The sequence below is a fragment of the Anguilla anguilla genome, chromosome 11 (genome assembly GCF_013347855.1).
Source record: "Anguilla anguilla isolate fAngAng1 chromosome 11, fAngAng1.pri, whole genome shotgun sequence".
In the NCBI taxonomy this organism is placed as follows: domain Eukaryota; kingdom Metazoa; phylum Chordata; class Actinopteri; order Anguilliformes; family Anguillidae; genus Anguilla; species Anguilla anguilla.
Window position 1 is genome coordinate 8,764,067 of NC_049211.1, and position 17,096 is coordinate 8,781,162.

Genomic DNA, 17,096 nt, shown 5'->3' on the forward strand with positions numbered 1-17,096 from the left:
TTAACCAAGATCTGTGCAATCCACTGCACTAATATATACTCATAAGATGTATGGTCTCGTACATTTAGAATGCCAAAGTACACAAAGATTAGCTAGATGTAGCTAACTTCAGTAGCCCTGTGTACACACAATTCCCCTGGTTTACACGCCATATTTAGCCACCAATTGTTAAAAACTGATTCATAAATCACTCCAAGAGCCATTGTTCTGTCTGGCACCACATGTGCTGGTGAACACAAACATGACTAGACACACACATGCAAGTCCCTAGCCCCCTGTACATGTCCTCCTTTATTCGGCCTTTAATGAGTTTAGTTTAGATGTTTGTTTAATAAATTCTGTTATATTAAACCTCGTATTGGGTCTGATGTATTTGGACATGATAATGCTTGAGCCTGCCACACCAAATAACTTATGCATGTTATGTCATTGGTTATTATTTTAATATTTAATATTGAAATTCATAATCATGATTCAATAATTAATTTGATTAGACTGGTTAATTATGCGACTGATTACTTTTGCACCATTTGATTAATGCATGAGGTAGTGTATTTATATCTCCTGTAATCCTTGCTGCCTACTTGTGAGGATTGTTAAAATGCACACGTTTTAATTATCTATCCTCACTATTCTATAGTTCGTACAGGTGTTCGTAGAGATTGAGTGCTCTCAATCTGCGTCTTTGCTTCTTAACAATATACCAAACATTTTATTTTGACGCACCCAATCTTTGGATTTTTCAGCCTCATGATGGACTGTTTTACTGGAATTGACACTTATTTGGGCCTCATGTTGAGAGACATTTTCAAATGTAAACTCCATACCTAGAATCAACTCTAGACCTTTTGTTGACTTTCTTGTACATGATCGAATCATGCAAAGACACACAGCTGGCAAAAAAACACCTGACCGGCCGGCTAATTGTGTAATTACATTTGCTCCCCTACAATAGTGAGATTATGTATTTTTTAAAAACAGCTGTAGTTCCTACATGGATTACTTGATATGGATGTAAATACCCTCAAATTAAAGCTGACAGTCATACTCATTGTTTTATTTCAACTCCAATTGGCTGGATTACATAAACAAAATGACAAAAATTGTGTCACTGTCGCAATACTTTTACATGTAACTGTATGTTCAGTATAGGCATATATGAATTATACCTGTTCATCAGTGTATTTCCACTAAAGGCTGCTTTTAGTGTATGAATCAGACACATAATGAAAGCAGAAATCTTAATGGGCACAGAATATTGGTTTTTGTGAGATTTGTTCAGCTAAAATAAATGTAAGAAGGCTAACACTGTAAGGACTATGATCTTGGAAAGACCTGTCTCCCTTGATGGTTTTTTTGTCATATTTTTTTGGAAATATAGTTGGCTATTTAATCCAAAAATAATAATAAAATCAGAAGTGAGCAGCCACTAGCTTTATTTTTCTATGGTCTTCTGAGCCCTGTGGGAGCAAAGCACATTCAGTCCTCTATAGGGGGTTGTGTTTCTCAACCAGCTCATTTGTAGTCAGGTCTTTTCGCATAAGAGACGAGGCTTTAAGACTTCCAAGAGCAGCGGAGTGGCTTGTATCAGCTATTTGCAGTCAAATTCCATTCCAAACAAAGGAAGTAGCCCTAAAACTTACCTTAAAAATTTTTTCTTTTTTAAAAACACGGCACTGAGTAAACTGGGCACGAATACATCCATATCAATCGACACGCGATAATGATGCCTCTGATATTCAAAACATGTTCACATACAGTGGATCTGGGCGCTTCTGACGGAAACTGAAAATTAGATCAGCCCCCCCACAGTACGCACAAATAACCGGACATCTCTGTGATGCATCAGCACAGCCCGAAATGAATTATCGGCTGGGGAGATGTGACTGCAAATGTCAGAAACTGAACACGTTGTTTTGTAAGCTGCAAGTCAGAAGCACACATTGCTTTGAGACGAGCATGAATCCAGCAGTTACGCTCAAACTTTGGGAGCCCAAACATATGAAGCCCACTGGTTTTAGCTTCAAAAGGTGTGTCAATGCCTCATTGACTTTTGACAAGCAAAACTATTATGAGCTGCCTGGTTAATATGTGTTCAATGAAAATAAATACCCCAGCTTCCCCCTGTCCCTCTTCACACTGTATTAGAGTCTCCTTTCATCACACAGGCAACCTCCTGCTTTGATCCGGGCCTTGACAGATCTGTGGCAGACATGTAAGGTATTTTAACATGCAATTGACTCGCATTACAGAGCCGCCATGACAAGGGCATTGTACCACTTTCCCGAGCTTGTGAAAAATGCATAAAAGAGAGGCGGTGGGTGCCTGGGGTGAAGTGGAGTCACATGCACACTTAAGGCATCCTTAGAAAAAATTTAGATTAGACTTTTCTTTAACACTTAATTTTTTTTTTTTTTTTTTAACTTACAGTACATTTTCACTACCCAAAAGTGGACAGCTATCAACAGTGTAGGTCTCTGCATCTCTTTAAATGCAGAAAGTCAAGTTGCCCTTTTTTTTTTTTACCTTTATGTGAATTGTAGACTCTTGCGCAGTTCTTGGACAGCAGACGAGAGAGATGCACCGGAACGCCTGCGATATTCCGAGGAGTTCTGACACCGCGAGCCCGAGCTTCCCCTCCCGTACGCTCGTCACGGGGGGGAGCGCCGCGAATATGACACGTCTGACAGGCCCCCGTGTGATTGACTCCTTCTACATTCTTCCTGGCACTGCTGACCCCTACAAGCTGCCGTGCGCCGTCCTGTCAGTCGGCATCCGCTGGATGAGAGGGCAATACCGGCGGCTCACGCCTCCGAGCGATCAATGCTCAGGCGCGCCCCCCCCCCCCCCACCCCCCAATCCCCCCGTGACGTCCGTACCGCCGTCTCTCTCTCTTTCTCTCTCTCGCTGATTACTTCTCCAATGCTGGGGCTGATCAATAACAATATAAATCTGGGATGAAGTGTCAATTACAGCCCCGACTTTATTAAGTGCTTTCAAAGGCACGAAGAAACAGACATGGTACCCACCACCCCCCACCCCACCCCACCCCTGTATCAGGTGTAATGCTGGAAATGCTTCATACTCCTGAGTGAAAGGTGAAAGTTGGGGCCCCAACCTGCACCAGTGTTGCCAAGTCCTTTAAAACAAATAAACAACTGTGCTGGCAAAAACAAGCCCAACAGTATTATAGCTGGGGGGGTGGAGTGATTGAGGACTGGGGGGGGGGGGGGGGTGGATTGTGAGTGGGGAATAAGCTGCTAACTTATTAACCATAAATGTACAAATAAAGCAAAAGATGGTCACATGTTACAAATGTAACAGGCTTTTAATTGGGTGTACTACATATAATCATGCCATTTTTTAATCTTCCATTGCCACTCATAATTAAGATTACTTCCCTATAGCCTCTCCCTTACTGTCTCCACCTAACCATATCAGTAATCTGCAAGCTTAATGATCATCTAGTACTCCTTGTTGACAGTTATATATTTAAAGATCACAGCCATTATATTTATGTCCAATCATTAGGGTAGACCCTATTAGCTAAAATAACTAATGAAAGTTCATTTTACACGGTAAGCAAACACCAATGGAGCTGGAGATTGGCAAAGTTGCAATAAATGAATTGCCTCTATCAAGTAGCAAGACTCAAGACCTGGCTGATAAACAGAGAGAAGGGCAGAGGTGAAAAATCCAGGTTTAGTCCTCCCCAGTATTTTGTTCCAATCACCTGGATTTGCTAATTAGTGCAATTCTTCAGCCCGGAGATAGAACTAATTACTGAAATTAGCTGGCTGAGTTTGTGGGTAGTACAAACACACGGCAGGACTTTTACTTTCTGACCCCTGGAGAAGACGTTTAAAAAATATATATTTGAGTAGTCTGAAAAGGTGAGTTTTTAGTCGTCTTTAAACATTTGTAGAGTGCAGGGGAATGACGCTGAAGGGCGCTAGCTAAAGGAAACGAGACAGCCAGCTGGCGAGAGGCTGTCGAACAGGGAGGATGGCTGGAGTGTGAGGTGCAATCGCTGTCTTATGATAGGAAGGGGGCCAGTACCATTCGTAGCTTTATATGCCAGCGTGAGTGATTTGAACAGAAAGCAGGTAGACACACCGGAAGCCATCTCAGAACCGGTGCGGCATGTGTGAATATGATGCATTTTGCATTCAGAAATCAGAGCGTCTTAATCATATGCATGGGCATCATAATCACCAATTTGAGGATTTGTATCCATGATATAAGGAAGGGGTGCGCAGGCAATGGTCCGTTGACTTGTGCTAAATATTACTGTCACGGGCCTGGTAATAATGTAATGATGTCATTTTGTCTCTGGCCCAGGAATTTCACCCCGCAGCCATGTCTGGACACACTCCAATCCAGACACTTCTACTCTCTTAGCACTATCTGAATTTGAGCTTCTGAAAGTACTGATTGCTGGTACACTCTCTGATTGATGTAATATAACCTGTTGCTTGCTTTCCATTTGTCCCCGTCACAGTGGCACTTAAATGGTATAATGTTTATTTTATGGCAGACTTATGGCACACTGCGCTATGGGTTATGTATGTATGTACATCGCTGTTCATCATGCCTGATTGTGCAGGGTATTCTCTTCAGTCACTTTAGCGGATAAGAGCATCTGCTAAATGAATGAATGTAAATAATGCAGAACAAACCATGTGTTTTATGTCGCTCAGATGCTAAAGTGTGTAGTGGAGTCGACGCGGCTTGCTGTTCAGCATGTGAATTATACACGGTTGGCCATTCGTTGGCAACCAAAGAAGTCGGCCAGATTCCGTAGTATTTCTTGTTGAAGAAACCGTCAACATTCCATAAAAATAGTGGGAACATATTCAATTTACTCTAAAATATTCTGTGTTGGCAATTACTTCTGAATAGAATGTAGGTGTCCCCGTGTTGCTTTATACAGTTTTGTTTGCATCATTCTTAATTGTGTTATAAAGGTCACAATGATTTTTTTCCAGTAGGCGTTAGACCTTTCATTTACAAAAGTTGTTGCTTCTAGCACAATTAAAGGTTGTCCGTAGGATTCTTAGCGGTGGTTTCCAAAAACAAAATGGAGGAGCGGCTGACCTGGTTTGTCCACTGTAGAGCTGGCGGTGTTGAATGCATCCATCACTGTGTTGCATGCAGCCAGGCAGTATTTTTACAATAGTGTGTGTGGGCAGTGGGCACACAAAAACCCAGAAGTAGCTGGGTAACTCGGGGCCAGCCACAGATTACCAGGCACGGTGAAGATACTCACTCTCTCTCTCTCTCTCTCTCTCTCTCCCCATCCCTCTCTCTCTCTCTCTCCCCATCTGCAGAAAGCCTGAAGGAAGGTGACCTGCCCTCCCAGTGACTTGCCTCCCCGTGAGGCCCGTAAGGCCTATTAGCACCCAGAGAAAACCCTGCCAGGGTCCCTCACTGCATCAGGCTGCAGACAAAGAGAGGAACTATTTTTTAAAAATAAGTTTTTATGGAAACACAAGCCTTAGGGATGTGACTGCATGCACAGTGTTACCTTTCTACGCACAAAATTTTCCCTCATTCCCCAGTTCTGAGCTACCCAAAAACATAAATATCCACATTGTACTGGATTGTCAATGGTGTCCTCTGAAATCACTTGCCGTATGTGCTGCAACGCATGTTCCTGTTCATAAAGGCCTGGCTTGCTACACAACTTTTCATTTGTCTCTCTGTCCTTCACCTTGGGTTTTCTATCATGAAATGCCTTTGGTCATATACTGCCACATTAAATAAAATGTGATTTAAATATGATTTTTGTAAGTCATGGTTTTGGCTGGATGATTTAAGTCTACCTCATAACAGACCGACATTAATATTCTTAAACAGTATCACTTGGCTTTTGAAAGAATAACCAACATTTCCTCATTTCTAATTTGACAGTCAATCATTTGCAGTCGAGTATGTCTGCTATACTGATATATCCTGCTAATTTTGAAATATCCTGGCGCATCTGACACTTATAATAGGGCCATCAGCAGTACCATATGTACTGCGAAGTAAGCCAAATAGTCATGAGTAGAAAAAAAAAACATGTAATGGATAAATACGTACTCAGCTGTCATCCTTTGGTTTTTCTGTTGGCGGTTAACTGTAGACATAAAAAGTGTTCGATTTAACTGCTCAAAAGGAATTTAGTTAATTTACACATGCAGTTAAGATGTGCTCTACTGCATTCTACATCAGCATTTGTTGTGTGATGTAAATTCCCCTTTTTACATACATTATGTTATGGTGTTGGAGCTATATATATACATTTGCCCGTCCAGAAAATACCAAAGGGCTGAAAACATAAATACAGTAAATGTATTTTATAAGCAAGAATGCATTTTATTTGTACTTATAAATGTTATATATTACTTTTAAATAGAACTAGATCTCTGAAACTTATCTTAAAATTTTGTGAATGAGGAACCCCTTGTTCTTGAAATGGCGAACGTCTCCGCTGCAATGATCACAAAGTTCAGAGGCTTGTGATCTTCATGTAGATCATGTTCCTCTAAAACATGTTTAAATGCATCGCAGGACATTAAGGAAAATTGCCTTTGTTAGAACGTCTAATTCATCAAGAATGCATTAGAGAAGTTTCTCTAAAAGCCAAAAGGTTAATTACACCAGTTGCCTCACTTTAGCTATGCAGCTGTTAAAAACTCTGAGCTGCAAGTGAAATTAGCACACATTCATTCAGTTCACAGATTGGCGGTTGATATAGCGATATTATGTGTTGATTTCTGTCTCTGTTTAACTTTGGCACACTTCATGTTACTTTGTTGTTTTTTTTTTTTCTTAAAGACTGAAGAAATTAATCCTGGATCTTGTTTAAACAGAAAACATGGATTTTCTCCCGCGGCACATCTGTTTGAAGCACTTAAAGCAGTAGTTTGAATATTAATGAGCACCTGGCCTGTGCCGGTATCGACTGTGGACAGGTTTCCCATGGGGCTACATGTGTGGGTCCACTGCACGAGGCAGAGCTCGGCCTCAACGGCATCTCTCCCCTCATCACTCAATGGCACACCACCTTGTCCATCGAGCACCTGGGAAGGCAGTTTGCGGTCTCCACACAAAAAATAAATAAATAAATAAATAAATAGTGAACTAATTAAAATAGTACTGCTGCACTAGTCTGAAGACGCTGCAATTAACAGGGGGTGATTCACCCCTGTGGTGTCTCATCCCATTCCAGCAAATATCCACTGCGATGTGCAAATAGGTGCATAGGTGAATAAGTATGAGACATTCAAAAGGGTTCAGCCATTACTGCTGTGTGCTCACCATACAGGATGTTTGGAGTCATTAAATGAATCTCTCCCGAAATGGATATAAAAAGCCAGTGGCGTCTGTTCTTCAAAAGCCAAGGTATGGCAAGGTCAGATACCACATGATGTCAGAGTTGATGTTGTTAACATAAATTATAATAACTTCAATAAAAACTATAATCTTAACTCTAGCTCTAAATGAGACTCCTTGAAATATCTCTTCTTGACAAGCAACTCGATTTGGCTGATTTTAATTATGCTGCCTAAACCAAAAGCACACGAAGCCAAGATGCCGAGTAGAACTGCAAGCACAGAAAATACAGAAATAATGAAATACACACAACCAAAATTGTAGTAAAACATCAGGAACCCACTAATATCTCGACTACAACCACAGCCAGCACCAGCCTGAAAAAATGTTGCACACACATGCCTAATAATAAAGGAGTAATCACGTCACATATGGCAAATAACCTGACAGATTACACTGCTCACTGAAATGAATTAATGCAACACAATTATGACAACAGTCAAATCTTACCTTATGATGCTCTTGAGGAAATTTAATACAAAGGTGAGTAATTAACCCATGGTGATTCAACTGCCAGAATTGGCAAAGCTACATTGAAAATGTAATCAACTGAGCTACCATTACTCAACACTAGAAGCAGTTAAGATATAGCACAGCTACCAATTAGAGAAAAGTAGTTAACTAAACTAAACTATTTTTGAAGAAGTTAACTACATTAAGCTACCTCACGGAAAAGCATAAATGAGGTCATCGAAGGGCCATGTTGTTATGCTCAGACCCTCTTTAGGTAACATAAAAAAATTATACATAAGTTAACAGTTCATTTAGCTTCAATTTTAAAAAAAGTTGATTCAGGGGAGAATTGTTCGAGAGTTCTCATTAACTTAGGTTGCTCAGTTTTAATAAAGAATGACCTAACATTAGCTGACCAGACACATTTATGACACTTGCTCGTGCATGATTTCATGAATCGAAAGCCACAAACTCACAAAAAGCAAAAAGTCAACAGGCTAAGACCTAAAATAGTCTATTCCTTTGCCTAAGCTGCCTTGCATTCTTAAATAATTCAGTAAAGGACTAACTTAATCTTACAGATGTGCCAAAGAGTGATGAGAGTGAGGCTATGGGACTGCAGACTCCGACTCCTCATCCATCACTAGAGGTGGAAAGTCCAGGCGTCAGAAAGTAAAAGTCTTGCCGTGTGTGTCAGACACCCGTGAACTCTCAGAAATTAGTTCCACCTCCTGGCCGAAAAATTGTGCTAATTCGCAAATCCAGGTGATTGGAACAAAATACAGGGGAGGACTTTTACTTTCGGAACCTGGATCTTCCACCTCTGTCCAGGGTGTGTTTGGTATCATTTTGAACATCAGTTAATAGGAAATCATTCTAAAAATCTACAAAATAATACTGAATAGCCATCTAATTTTCAATGACATCAACAGGCATCCCTCTTGCAGAATTGCATCAAGGGGCATTCTGTTCATTCTCACAAATGAATACAGCTTGAAATAAACAATCCCCCCCCCCACCCCCACCCTCTCATGTGCCCAGCAGCCTTACATCTGGTTTTAATTTGCGGGCCGGCTTGTAATCTTTGAACAACATTTATGTTCCCCTGATCATTCTGTAGATATTAGTCTGAGGTGCTCTACCAACACCTTCAATCATGAGAATCCAATGATCTTCTCTTCCTGTTCCAAAGACGAAGAGGGAACAGAAGAGATCCGAAGTCTCCTTATGCACGTAATATTTCACAGACATAAAAGCATATGCTGCAAGAGTTTTGTGTCTTACAACAAATAAGAGGCGATGTAGCTTCTTTTTTCTGTGTACAAGGCATGGCACTTGCAGCCTTTTCAAGCATTTACTTTGCTAATGTGATTTCATGCCTCCTAAATCTGTCTGTACACGTCATTTCTTCACTGCTTTTTACCACGCTTGTTTTATAAAATGCAGTACTTTCAGCCTCCTATTTTAGATGTACAATTAACTCCGAACAGTCTTGACCACAGCAGTTTCCTTCCTTAGAGCAGCTTGACATTATTAATCCCCCCCCCCCCCCCCCCCCCCCCATCCAGAGTCAATGACAGAGGACGACATCTTTTAATCAGCTAATGGTGAATAACCCCTTTCAAAAACAGGGAGGGGCCTCAACAATCAATCATCCCGGACCGCAAGGGTAAACAGCAAGCAAATCGCTCAGGAAATCGGGAGAAAACCACAGGAAACTAGTTCATCTTGTACACTTGCTATCTTGGTAGCATTATCAAAACTGCCACCTTCCAGTTCACCCAGCCTACCCATTTAGTTTCTTCATTTCTTCACTTTCGTCAACTGGCAATCTACCCAATAAGAAAGCTAGCAACTTTTAATCATATTGTTTATCCACTACTGGTTCAACCAGGTCATATTTACAACAAAAAAAAGGGGGGGGGGGGGGGGGACGTGTACAATCAGAAGTAGTGTTGTAAATACCAACATGCAGTATATATTAAAAAGTCATTTGCTGTCTAATCTAAAATGGCACTGTTTCACAAAAAATCTGGCTACAAACCTGTGCATCACAACACTTATTCATGGCGTAAATTACAAGGTAAACTCAATGCAGGGCAGAAGCTGGAGACATTAAAAAACAAATTAAGTGCCATTTTAACTTAGCAGCAGTTCACAATGTGTGTAGCCAAATGTGCCACACCAGTGGATATTATATATGTGGTATGCAACCTCATTCTGTACCTTCTTAGCAGTGAAGGCAGAAAAAGGTACTTTACATTTATATGTGCTTAGCGAAATGATACATGAATTCTGGAAGATTCTGGAGAAATTGCCACATCTTCAGGAGATGAGAGCCTTGTTTATGTCATTCAGGATATGGTAATCTTGTCTGTCATTATACTGATTCTATTTGCTCAGAATGTAGCCTGATGTCAAAGTTGTTTTTCAGTGTGAGCAGAGGAACTATCCCCCATAAGACACGATTGCCTTTCATCCATTTTAATGATGATAAAACAGGCTATTTAAATCTGCCTTTTTGTCTGTTTCCTTACATGCGTGCACAAAACATGCGCACACACACAACACGCACACACACGCGCACACACACACTTTCCCAACACATCTCCCAACACAAAAAGAGCCAAGCTCGGAGCACACTCTTGTCAGCTCCCTGGACACGGGATATTTACATCTTTCATTTTCTTTCCAGACAGCATCTTATTGCCGATTGCATTCCATTATTATTGCTTCCAACTGGGGGTAATTTATTTAGATTAGACCATAGCCCGTTGTTTCCTTAATGCATTTCAGAAAATATTAAATCGTCTGAGGTTGGGTGGAAAAAAAGAACATTACCATCAAATTGTTTTTATGAACTAGTTGGGAAATGAAGCAATATGAATCATTTCTCAGCAGACCCAGAGATAAAGTCAATTAAAGCAGAGACGACTGGGGACTTTTATATGGAAAAGGTATAATGGTCTCAATTACTGGGTCATCTATCAACACCTAGCAGTTTGTTTCCTTGTCCTGGCACGGGACTGAACCGTCAACACAAATATGAAGCCTTTTCCAAAAACGTTATGGGATCTTAACATTTAGGGGTCATGTGTGATGGAGAACCACAGTCAGCGTCACTGAAAAGTTGCACTGGTAATGAACTGCAAAACAATATTTTGGGGGCCAGTAACGCCTCATAGTTATGGAGCGGTCTTTCAGGGATAGTCATTTACAAGAACTCCAGAAGCTCTCCTGAAGCGCCAAATGGAATTCATAAGCTGGTGAGACCACTTATGTATGACACAAGGGTTGAGTCTCATTGGGGAAAAAATACAGATTGTTTCTTGTTTCTTGTTCCTTTCTTTTTTCCGGAGCCACTGTGCCTAGGATTTCTGTTTCATTTTATACAATTGTACTTGGATACCAGAAAAGGCTGTTGCCACAAAAAAAAAAAAAAAAAAAATCAGTTAAATCAATACAACCTCCGCTCCCTGTACATTTGAATCATTACTTTAGCCTACAAATCCAGGGTTGTTTACAACAGTTCAGAGAGAACCAGCCCAACACAATATCACAATTCTCAGAAAGGACCCTTAATTGCCTTATTGTGTAGATGTAAGATGCGCTACTCTTCTGTGAGATGCACAACACTTCTTTCAGATATGAAAATAATTAAATAGTACACAACTTTGCCCGTAGCCCTCATCAGTTCAAAGGATCGGTTTGAACCTTTAAGTACCAAAAAAAAAAAATCCCCAGTGACCTGAGATGAAGCAGAAACGAGCATAAAATATGCAGATATTCTGTTGTATTACTGATTAGAAGAATTTTTTTAAAAAGCGAATGTTTGTGTTTTGTGCTTTTATTGTATCTGATGAAACTGACATGCATTCATTAAACGAAAACGTGCATTGTTAACTGGCTCTAGTGTTTCGGTGGTGCTGCATCAACACTTGCTGGTCTGAGAATGTTAGCCAGGCCAGGCACTATTGTGCATATTTATCACCTGGATGGTCATGTTTCTCTGGATGAGAGAATGTGCTACATGAATGCAGTGTAGCATTAAATGTATTTATTATTTCATTTTAAATATTCCTTAGTAACCAAATTTGAGGTCTGTATAAATTGGACGTACTGTATGTATGTGTTTTAGATCACATAATTCTAATATCTGCATAAATTAGTACTATTACATTTGTATTACAAAAAGCACACAATGCAATGCATTTAAGAATTGCATGTGGACAAAAATCTTTACTAAAATTATTATGGTGGTACAAACGTTTGACTTCGAAATTAATGACTTTCAAATTTCAAATGCTATTTAGACCCGTGATTAAACAGTAATTAATATTATTAAGATATATGTTGGTAGATTGAACTGAATAAGTTTGTGTTCTCACAACACTTTCAGTGTGAGGAAAATTGTTTTGAAATTCAATATGAAGGGTTTAACTTTTAAAAAATATTTTTTGTAGCTTGTTCCAAACTAATGGAAAGTTAGTTGTGAAGCAAATTTAATGAAGAAAATAATTATTTGCTCAAAGCAAATCCAGGAGATTAGAAAATGAGTGCTTTCTGTTGTATGTGTGGTGTTTGCAGTCTGTTTGGTTGCATGCTTCAAGCATTTTAGTCTGGTCTGCCACCAGAACATCCCAGAGACATTTTGGAAAACAAAGCTCTTCTTGCTATGGTGGATGTATACTGTGAATGGGCTTTATAAGTGCAGTATGCCACTTTTTTTTCAAACATATGTTGGTAAATAACAATGATAAATCTGTAGCTAACAGAGAATGAGGTTTCGTCAGATAAATTGATCATAAATTCATCATGTTCATGTCATCTCTCAAATCTTGCAGGTGTGAATGATCAGTAGTACGATCACAATAACATACTCACCCAGTGGTTGTGCAAAAGACCACTATCAAAAACAATGTAACAACAATCCTTCAGGTAAAAGCATAGAATTTACAGATAAACAGTTGTCTGTCTAACATGCTACCTGGAAGACAAGCATTTTATCTTATTGTTGAATTGCAAAGCAACTGATATTGCTATGTTCCCAGTCTATGGTCTACTTTTGTCCTGAATCATGTACTCTCTCTATCAGCACCAGCTTGAGGTGTTAGCAAATAGCATGGCTGTTCTTGGTGTGTGTGTGTGTGTGTGTGTGTGTGTTTGGTGGGGGAAGGGGCAGATTACAGGTTGTTGGGGTAAACCTCATACCTGTGCAGCACCAAGAGTTTGGCACTTTATAGAGATTCCCACACTGACTGTGTGCCATTTTTAGGTCATTGTTCACAAATCACATCACTGTGAATTTCTTGGACGCTATGTGTGATAGCCTGATTATTTAACAAAATTAATTTATGTACACATGTTGGGAAACACGGGTGGCATAGCTTTGGGGAATTCATTATTCTGTTCCTGTATAACCCAGGTAAAAACGTTGTTATACCTTGGGATTTTGATATCAATAATTGGTACAGAACAGATTTTTGTAATTCAGGGATTTTTTTAAATACACATGTGTAATGAGTGTATGTCTTACATGTGAGAGTAAATTGTGTGTGTGTGCGTGTGTTTGTGTTTGTGTGCGTGTGTGTGTACGTGCGTTTGTGTGTGTTTGTGTGTATATGCATACACATTTCAACTTGTTGTTTTACATCTCTGAACTGCTGCACTCTTTTCAAATATGGTGACGCACACAGATGTTCACAGGTCATGAACAATTTATGCTGGGTTGCATGCTTTGTCTGCAGTAGCAGGGCGTCAAAAATGGGCTTTTTTTAAAAGCGTGACAGTGACAACCTTGAATTGACCATCCTCTGCCTGAAACGTCTGTGCAGTTGCACTGACTCACTTGAAATTCATTTTTTACCCAATTGAGAAATGAAATACCTCTATCCTCTTAGAGCCAAATAGTTTATTGCATCCTCCGGTGTTTGCATACATCTCTGAGACCCTGTCATTGCTCCAGATGTAATTGAGTTTCTCTCAGGACCTGCATCCTTTTACACAAACAGACTTCCCGGAGACAAATTCTGTTATGAAAATGGCCCCACTGTTGTGAGAGAGGTTTCCTTTTGCAGTGCGTAAAATGAAATTCTAGCAAATAAAGAAATAATGAAATAAAAATAAATAAATAAATATATAAGTGAAGTAATATTGTAACAGTCCCAGCTTCAGGCGTTTAATACTAGTGGGGAATTTTGTTTCCTAGGCAACTGAGCATCCAGGATTGGCAGAGCACAGGACCGATAAGAGCTTAAATATATTTTTTATGAGATTATATAATAATGAATAAGGTAGATGGAGGATAGTGGTGTCATGTTAGTTATATAATCACCCCAGGGAATGCGGTCTGCAATCATATTTGCCCTACTTGTGAACACCAATTTAGCTGCTTTGTTGAATTTGCGTGGTCACTTTCATCCCTTGTAGGGACGGCTTGCTTCTGCTACTATTCATTATGGTATCGGAACTGTAAAATGCAGGGTAAATGGATAACTAGAGGTTTTTATGATACCGTGTAATTGTGGCAGAATGTGGAAGTAAAAAGGGCCTGAAGTCCATAGCATTACAGATAGGCTGAGCTCTTCATTTCGGCACAAAACAAAAAAAAAAAGGTTATGACTGGGATCAGAAAAAGGGCAAGACATTTATTGTTCAAATTCCTAAAATGTTCTCTGTAAAGGCTGTTTGAAGTCCCTGAAATTAACATTATGGATTATCACATGAACATTTTATTGAAATGAGAGAAACTGCAGGAACGGTGACAAATTTCCGGCCCATGGGACATGCTTTTTAAAACATCAAACGTCAAAATGCAGAACGAGAACATCAGCTATTGCCCACCGTATATTTATGTAACACGATTTTCATGAATTCACACCGGATGCCTTTTCCTTTTGCCTACACCATGCTCATTTAGCTCTAAGAGCAAGTGGGGAAACTGATTGCAGTGATCATAAGTGTAAGGTGTATGTGGGTGGTATGGGCCTCTCAATGTACAAGCACAATTAGATTGCAATTAAATTAAAGGGTGTGTTCAGTGGGCAGCCACTCAGAATGAAGCAAGGGAATATATGTCTCCTTTAAAATTAATCTTTTTTGTAATTATGGCGTTCCATATTTGTTGTTGTTTCAAATTGCAAATGTAAACAGCATTGCACGCGGTTACATCATTCATTTTGACATGAGTTATTTGGTGAAATTGTGTCATTTATCAAACATCTTAAAACTCACTCTTTTTAAATTGAAGTCCAAGTAGCTCTTATTGAAAATGAAATTGTTTTCCCATTAAAAATTAATCTGATAATAAATTAATTACATTTTAAGTAAATTACATGTTTTTTTTTGTTTGTTTGTTTGTTTTGTTTGTTTTGCTACATGTGATTGGATGATTCTGGCTTTGTGGTGAGAATTTATCCCCGTCGAGAAAATCAACTTGCAGGGGCGGTAACTCAGGATTCACGCCAACCAATGAATCACAGCCCAAGTTCAGACACCTTATAGACAACCAAACACCCCTTTTGATTAATACTGCTGCCATCACTTAACCCCCTGGCATCCCAATCCGCTAAATGTTCAGCCCCATTGAAGAAAATGCATTAAATCTGTGGGAAGACAACAATCTTCCATCAAACTCCATCGTTGTGATTTAAAGCTAAATTAATCCAAAAAAAAAGTCACTTTACTGATGATGATAATACAAACATCCAGTGCATAATAGGCGTAATGCCATGCTTTATAAGATGGTGCTCATGAAGGTTAGACAAATTGCTCCTGCTGATGTAGTTGGAAAGAACTTCTAATTGTGTTTAATATGCAAAGTCCTGCACATGCACATTCGTACGCTTGGGGCCAGTTGCACCAACAGGGCAACTGGAGCTTGGTAACTTGTCACCGGAAACTCATGTTAGCGTTTTAAAGAACTTTCTCAGACTTTCAAAAGAGTTAAGAAGCTAATATTTTGACCCTTACCACTTGTTTTGCCGGCATGGTCATGCGTTACGAATTTCACAGTGTATGGGGGAAAGGATTACACAAATGAAGTCACTTTTTTATTTTGAATTGCAATGACTGGCTTCCATTAGCCTATATTTTGTCATTGTATAAGTCTATATAGAAGTCTGACGATTTTAAATCGATTGTAACAAAGAACCAATTAGCCTCTACTGCCAGGCATTGAAAGATGTTTAACAAAAGTGGCAACAGGTTCTTTATATAGTGTATTTGGATTTATAAATGTGTTAGCAAAAAAGAAAAGTCATATTCATCCAGATACCTGTCTACAAAAAAGTATACAGTATGTTAATTGCAAATGAAACTGTGCTCGTATAGCTTTATTTTAGTTTCTGAAAACTACTTTTTATATTCAGCACCTGGAGACTCTCTTGAAAGAGTATGCGGTGCATATGTTTTCATCTTTCTCATGGGGTAAAACAGTTAAAATTACAAATACTGTGGGCTGGCAATGCATTAAGTCCCAGCTGGACAAGTAAAGTTAGCGGCATTGGTATAATTAAAAATGATAAAATATCTCGAACACCTGGCAAATCAAAAGGCTGGGAATCGCACTTCAAAACGCTACTTTGTGATTTATCCAAATCGCAGGCATCCTCCATCTTCCTCTGCTGGGGATGCCCAGGGGTGAAGCCGGCTGTACCTCACTTTTCCACATACTGTACCTCACACTTGTGCTATTTTTTTTTTTTTTCTTAATTGAAAAAAATCCATTAGCATATTTCATGTACTAAACGACTATCATTATGTTGTGGGATATACAGTATGAATATAATTGAGAAGTTAGTGAAACTGTGATTGTGTTTTTATATAATTATTTTTATTTATTTTTTTTGCTTTGCTGTCTACATGCTGTTAAAATTCAATTTCACTGTTGTCAGTTTCATGAATTTGTTTACATTTGACACATTATTGTAAACCAATACCCTGAATCATTTCTTGAATTATTTCTGAATTCACTGCAATGCACTCAGACAATGACAATTCACTTTTTTCTGCTTTGAAATGGAACGTATGCTTGCTTATTGTGTCATCCAAGACCATTTCCCTGTCAGTCTTGTGTCAAAGCAGACTATGGAATTGTAAACCACCAAGAGGCAGTTTATTTTGAACAGTCTCGTGTAACCTTTTGAACTTACTGTCACAGAGAAAAGTGCGTTTAGTACCTTGTACACTACAGTACAGTAGGACCTTACAGATAAGGGGTCAGCAATTAATGTTGTTAGGAACTCATATAAATGTAGAAATTA